At 45.2% G+C, this 6,716-nt stretch overlaps 1 protein-coding gene across 2 annotated transcripts in view; it reads right to left on the bottom strand.

The window, feature by feature from the left end:
* The window catches only part of Mycbpap (MYCBP associated protein), a 21,800-nt gene that overhangs the window by 14,732 nt on the left and 352 nt on the right, over positions 1-6,716 (bottom strand). The gene's annotated exons all lie outside the window — the stretch shown is intronic.

Raw genomic sequence — 6,716 nt, forward strand, 5'->3', positions numbered from 1 at the left:
AGACCTGAGACTATGGCGCCTGATGCATTAGGGCAAGTAGACGCCATGTTTCCTTGGCCTTCCCAGTGAAGACATCAGATTTCTTTCATCTAATCTTTATGTTTTTGGTTTGGGTGGGGGCAAGGGAACCGAGACAAAGCCTCCCAGTTGTCCTGGCTGGCCTCGAACTCACAGTGCAGGCTATGCTCCCTTGAACTCATAGAGATCCACTTGCCTCTGAGTGTTAGACTTAACTATGGATGGTGGTGCATACCTAGAATAAAATTTATTTTACTCTTTCTTTTCTAAACAGGGTTTCTCTGTGTAGACCAGGCTGGCCTCAAACTCAGAGATCTGCCTGCCTCTATCTCCCAAGGGCTGGATTTAAAGTTGTGTGCTGCGGGGGGGCGAGGGGGTGGTGGTGGCACACGCCTTTAATCCCAGCACTTGGGAGGCAGAGGCAGGCGGATTTCTGAGTTCGAGGCTAGCCTGGTCTACAGAGTAAGTTCCAGAACAGCCAGGGCTACACAGTGAAACCCTGTCTCAAACAAACAAACAAACAAACAACAAAACAAAAACAAATAAATAAATAAAGTTGTGTGCTACCACCACCACCTGGCTAATTTTGATTTTTTCCCCCCTGAGATAAGAGTTTTCAAGTAGCCCAGGATGGCCTCAGATTCACCATGTGGCCCAGGATAACCTTGATGGCCATCCTAACTCCATCTCTCAAGTACTGAGGTTACAGGTGTGTGCCACCACACACAATGGCTTGGTACTGGGCTCTTTCTTTTTAATCTTTTTGAGACAGGGGTCTCATTTTGTCATCCAGGTTAGCCTAAAACATGTATAGACCAGAATGGCCTTGATCTCACAGAAATCCACCAGCCTCTGTCACCAGGCCAGTTTTAACCAATGCCTTAAAACCTGATTTTTGGCACTTGTCAATTCTTGCCAAGGATTCTTGCTGGGTTTCAACTCCTAACACCTTCATGTCAGCTCAACACCATAACACCAATCCCAGGGGATCTGATGCCCTCTACATTGATATACAGAAATCTTTTTGAAAAGAAAGAAACCTTTAATTCTAACACTTGGGAAGCAGAGGCAGGAGAATTTGTTTCAAGCCAGCCTGGTGTATACAGTGAAATCAGGTCTTCCCAAGTGAGGCTCTGTGAAAACAGCCACAGGAGACCAGAAGGTCAGGTAGATTGAGTTTAGGACAATCGTTGGGCTAAGGGGTGGTTGTGGGAGATTTTTATTTTTAAGATTTATTTATAACTATTCTATTTATATGAGTACACTGTCGCTGTCTTCAGACACACCAGAAGAGGGCATCAGATTCTCATTACAGATGGTTGTGAGCCACCATGTGGTCGCTGGGAACTGAACTCAGGACCTCTGGAAGAACAGTGCTCTTAACCACTGAGCCATCTCTCCAGCCCGGGAGATTCTTTAAAGAGGTGATATTCCTGAGAGTGGAAGAGGAAGAGAGAAGCCCCACAAAGAACCGAACTTTCCAGAGGGGACAGCATGGAGAGGCCTGGAGTTGACAGAGAAGGGAGAGCCTCTGAAACTCAAAGCATGCACTGTGAAATCACTAGAGTGGAGTGAGGTGTGGGTGGGAAGTGGAAAGACAGCAGGAAGGAGTCATGTCACCGAGGGAGAGCTTAGTGATCTATGCAAGAGGTTTCAGCCTATCCTCAGGGCAGGCAGTGTCAGGGCTGGGGGGTGGGGTGGGGGACAGCCTAGGGGCCAAGATGGAGGACAAGATTATTTAAAAGTGTACTGCAACCAGGGATACCAGAAGTGGCCCATGCCTTGTAGAAAAAAATGCAGAGATGAGAGTTTATGCTACATAAGCGGCAGCTATGGGCTCTTTCACCAGGGCACATTCTGTCTGCCTCCAGACAGGTGGCTCAACTCTTTCAGATGTACACTTCATTTCTCTGGTTAGTAATTTCATCTTTTCCTCCTTGGTTGAGAAGGGTTTGATGTAAACATCTATACAAAACAATCAAAGGAGAACCTAATCACAGCCGCCAGGGTGCTTCGAACAACGTGTTGGTTTTATCCGGTGCTTCTCAAAGTACTATAATCTTTAAGAGAACATGCCACCGCAACATCAAGGCAGGGGCTTTGGTTTACACAATCAAACTGTATTTTTCTTTTTTTTAAAGGAAATGTCTACATTGCAGGTGGTTTAAAAAAGAAGAAGAAGAAGAATCGTTTCAAACAAAACTCTTAAATCCATCTCCTATACAGAAGCAGCTCAGGGGCGACTCTGCACAAAGTATACACAGAGAGACACATGCAGAGCTGAGCAGTCTGACCCCATTTCGGTCTGATCTTCCGCCACACCTGGCAGCCTTGGGTTTTGATTTAGCTTTCTTTCTTCCTATTGAAGCCCAGGCTGGCCTGGAATTTGCCATCCTCCTGCCTCAGCCTCTTGAGTGCTAACATTATTGGCCCTCACCTAGATGGGCATGGGTCCTGATTTTTACTTCTCTTCCCTCCTATACAAACATCAAAGCAGGTGGCAGCCCAGATGAAGATCTGCTTTTAAAAATGTTTTCATGCAGGGTGATGGTGGTGCATGCCTTTAATCTCTGCATTGAGGAGACAGAGCCAGACAGATCTTTGTAAGTTTAAAGCCAGTCTAGTCTACAGAGCAAGTTCCAGAACAGCCATGGATGCACAGAAAAAGCAAGAAAGAAAGAAGGAAAGAAAGAAAGAGAGAGAGAGAGAGAGAGAGAGAGAGAGGAAGGAAGGAAGGAAGGAAGGAAGGAAGGAAGGAAGAAAGGGAGAGAGAAAGGAAAGGAAAGAGGAGGAAGAAAAAAAGAAAGGGGAGGGAGGGAAGAGAGGGAGGGAGAGAGAGAAAGAGAGAGAGAGAGAGAGAGAGAGAGAGAGAGAGATTATTTATGCTTTCCAGAACATTTGTTTCTTCTGCCCATCACCTTGGTTGGTCTACATCTTCCCTAGGGACTAAACAGATCCAGATGTGCTTTTCACTGATGGGTATAGAATTACTGGAAGAGACATATAAACACAAACATTCAACACTGCTGAAGATTCCAGGGGCCAAAGCTCCCACCATGCTCAGGGAGTAACACAGACCCTGATTGGTTGAAACTAAAGGAGCCCTTGATAGCTCTGGCCTCCAGTTTGAACTAACTTGAGCACATCACTCACTATAAATGTTGTCACTCTGCATAGTCGGGGGCTAGTATGTGTTTGATTAAATATTCATTAAACCAACACATGCGTTTTTAAAGTGAGGTCCATCCTTGAGACTACCCACCAAGTTCTTTCCTTTGTTGTTTTGCTTTCTTTTCAGACAAGGCCTCCTTCTAGCCCAGGCTGCCTTGGAACTCACTATCTAGACCAGGCTTGTCTCATATTCACGGCAAGTCTCCTGCCTCAGCTTTCTAGTTTCTCAGTTCTCTGGTTTTTCAAGTGTGAGCTACTAATGCCTGGCTCACAGAGCACCTTCTACCATGTTGTAAAAGACAGAGGAGATAGTATGAAAGGTTGCAACATGGGTCTTCTCAAAGGAAATACAAACACAGAATGATGATGTTTATGCCACCTAAAAATCACACTTAATAGGTCAGACTGGACGTTCAAGAACTGCCATGTCAGTTAACAGAGTTAAAGACCCTAAAGAAAGTTCTCAGGGTAGCGGCAGTGACAGCTCCCCAGCCCGGAGGGGCTGGAAGGAGACAAATGCTTTGCAGAGTGGACCTGTTACAGGTAAGGCAGGAACATGAGCAAGGCTGAGTGCGGCAGGTGTGTAGTATAACGACCAAAAAGCTGGGTGGGGAGGCGGGGCTGCTGATCCAGATGAGGGAAAACAGCATAGTGGCTTTGAGACTTTGTCCCAAAACAAAACTACAACAATAACCTAAAACTGTGTGTGCGTTTGTGTGTGTGTGTATGTATGTATGTTTTTAATGTATATATGTATATCATTAAGTTTATGCCAGAGATAATTCACTGAGCATCATTTTTGTGTATGTATATATACATATATACAAAATATATACATACAAAAAGGTTTCAATTTCAAACAATAAAAAGTATATATATACAAAAAGTTTTCCTTTTTAAACAATACAAGTGTGTGTGTATATATATATATGAATGTTTTATTTTCAAACAATAAAAAGTATATATTGTTAAGTTTATGCCAGAGATGATAATTCACTGAGCACTATATATGTGTGTAATCTTCATAATGGATATGAAATGAAGTCCAGATCAGACATCTGACCCCTAGTACAAGAGAGTGGAGTGTTCCCAGCGGCATTTCAGAATGCCCCATCCAGTGACTGAGATAGACAGACTGGAGACAGGCCAACCAGGAAGGACCAGTCCTCAGGCTGAGGGCAGTTCCCGTGTCCTGGAGGACCACAGAGGGTAAAGGAGGGCCACACTGAACCTGCGGCCCATGGGCTTTGTTCTGGAAACCCAAGCTGAGTGAGGCTGTTGGTGAACTACAGAGCTGGCATTTCTGTCCTGACAGCTGAGGGGGTCAGACACAGTCCCTTTGAATGGGACAGTCAGGCAGTACTTCTGTTAGAGCTAAGGCAAGAGTTGTTGTTAAGGGGTTCAGGAAGAGGGAGAGCCACAGACAGAGATAGGGTCTGATTTTTTTTTTCTACTTCTTACACAAATATCATTTTCCTCAGTGTCACTGAAAATCTTTGGGAAACCGACTTCAAGGTTGAGCTGGGGAAACCAAGGCAGGAGCAGAGCTGTCCTTGGAGTCTTGGAGTCCAAGGGCATCTGATGTTACTGGTTGCTTAGCAACGAGGCCAAGGAGAGCCACAGGACTCAGTGGAGAGAGTTCAGGCCTCTTAAACAGGTTCCTAGACATGTCTGCCTGCCTTTATAAAGCTCACAAATCAGAGACTCAGAGACACACAGCTACATGATCACGCTTGTGGACTGGACACGTGACACTGGGGAGGCAGGCACACTACGCCAGACGCTTCTAAAAAGTTCAAGGGACCTTGCATGTTAAACACTTTTAATGTTTTTCCCTCCTCACTCTGATGTACACTCTTAACTCAAAAGCCTACTTAACGAATGGAATCCTTGCCTTATTAAAAACAAACACTCGGTGAAAAATCCTTCCTTGATCTGTTTACAGCAGAAAGTTCAAATCTGATTAAGATCGCCCTGAAAGTAGGTGAGCGCGAGGCAGTGGCCAGGAGAGCCCTTGGCTGCCCTTGGGAAAGCGAACCGATTTTTTTCTCTCTCTCTTTCCTTCTCTCTTAACTATTAAAAGTATGTCATAAAACAGCACCAGCTTTTTATACTATGAAGAGACATAAAAGAAAAATCAAAAAAAAAAAAAAGAAAAAAAAAAGAAAAAAGAAAAACCCACTAGAGTCTTGTTAGGTCTCTGAGCTTCCCAAGGGGATTCTACTGACTCTAGGCCTACCCTCTCTTCACAGTTGTGCTGCACCGGGCCCAGGAGGCTTGGTCCCCTCAGGGCCTGGAAGGTCACACACCAAGACTTTCTGACTTTGCCTAGGAAGCCCTTTCATGGTCTGGCCCCTGCCCACCTGCACGGAATTCTCTGGATCCTATGTTCACTATGATCATGGATCCTATGATCCATGAACTCACACTGCTCTCTGAGCCTAGAGAAGCAAGCCCTTCCTTTTTTTTATTTATCTTTATCTTTTTCTTTTTTTTTTTTTTTTTTTTTTTTTGGTTTTTTGTTTTTTGTTTTTCAAGACAGGGTTTCTCTGTGTAGCCCTGGCTGTCCTGGAACTCACTCTGTAGACCAGGCTGGCCTCGAACTCAGGAATCCACCTGCCTCTGCCTCCCAAGTGCTGGGATTAAAGGCGTGCGCCACCACCGCCCGGCATTTATCTTTTTCTTTAATGCCATCTACTTCAGAAAACCCTTCCCTGTAAGTCTCCCAACCAAGGCCTAATTCAGAAGCTCTGAGTGCCTATAACTTCCATAGGTGTCCATATTTGTTTTTCTATGTTTTTGGGTATTCCTCCGGGTCTTGATTGTGTTTGCTGAGGATTGGAATCACAATACTGATAACCTTTGTGTCTACCAGTGTCCGCACATGACAGACCTCCGTAAATAAAAACAGAGCAAAGTATAGCTCAAGTATCAGAATGCTTGCTTAGCATACCCAGGGCCCCTGGCTTCCATCCCCAATAGGACATTTTCAAAAAAGGGAGTGGTTGCCAATGGAAACAATCATGGTAGTAGTCCATGTTCAACTGGATATCTGGCTAGAAAGGCCAAGTGGTAAGAAATAAATAGCACTCTGAAACCAATGGAGTTAGAGTTTTTGGTGTTACTTTTACTTGTGAATTCTTCCCCCCACCCCGCCCTGCCCTCTGCCCCGGCACGACTCTAATAGGTGACCCCTGCTTCAGTTCCCAAGAACCTCATCAGCTGAGTCATGGTTCTTGGGCATCTCATCCTGGGAGTCTGCCATCTGCACCACCCTAATATATGATTTGAGTTGGAGGTCTCTTACTCCTCCTGTGCAAGGCTGTCCCCTGCCGCTGACCCCGGAAGCTCCTCTGTTAGTACCTCACTTGCCGTGTTACTACTACCAAATACTAATGCCCTGTGCCTCCCTTCTGAGATTTCTGCCCCTGTTTTGTACTCCAAGGCTCCAGTGATCCTCCCTGGCATCTGTAGCGTCCTAATCCCAGCCCAAGCATCCCTGTGGCTTTTTTTTTTTTCCTAAGCAC

Source organism: Mastomys coucha, unplaced genomic scaffold (assembly GCF_008632895.1).
Source record: "Mastomys coucha isolate ucsf_1 unplaced genomic scaffold, UCSF_Mcou_1 pScaffold5, whole genome shotgun sequence".
Taxonomy (NCBI): Eukaryota; Metazoa; Chordata; class Mammalia; order Rodentia; family Muridae; genus Mastomys; species Mastomys coucha.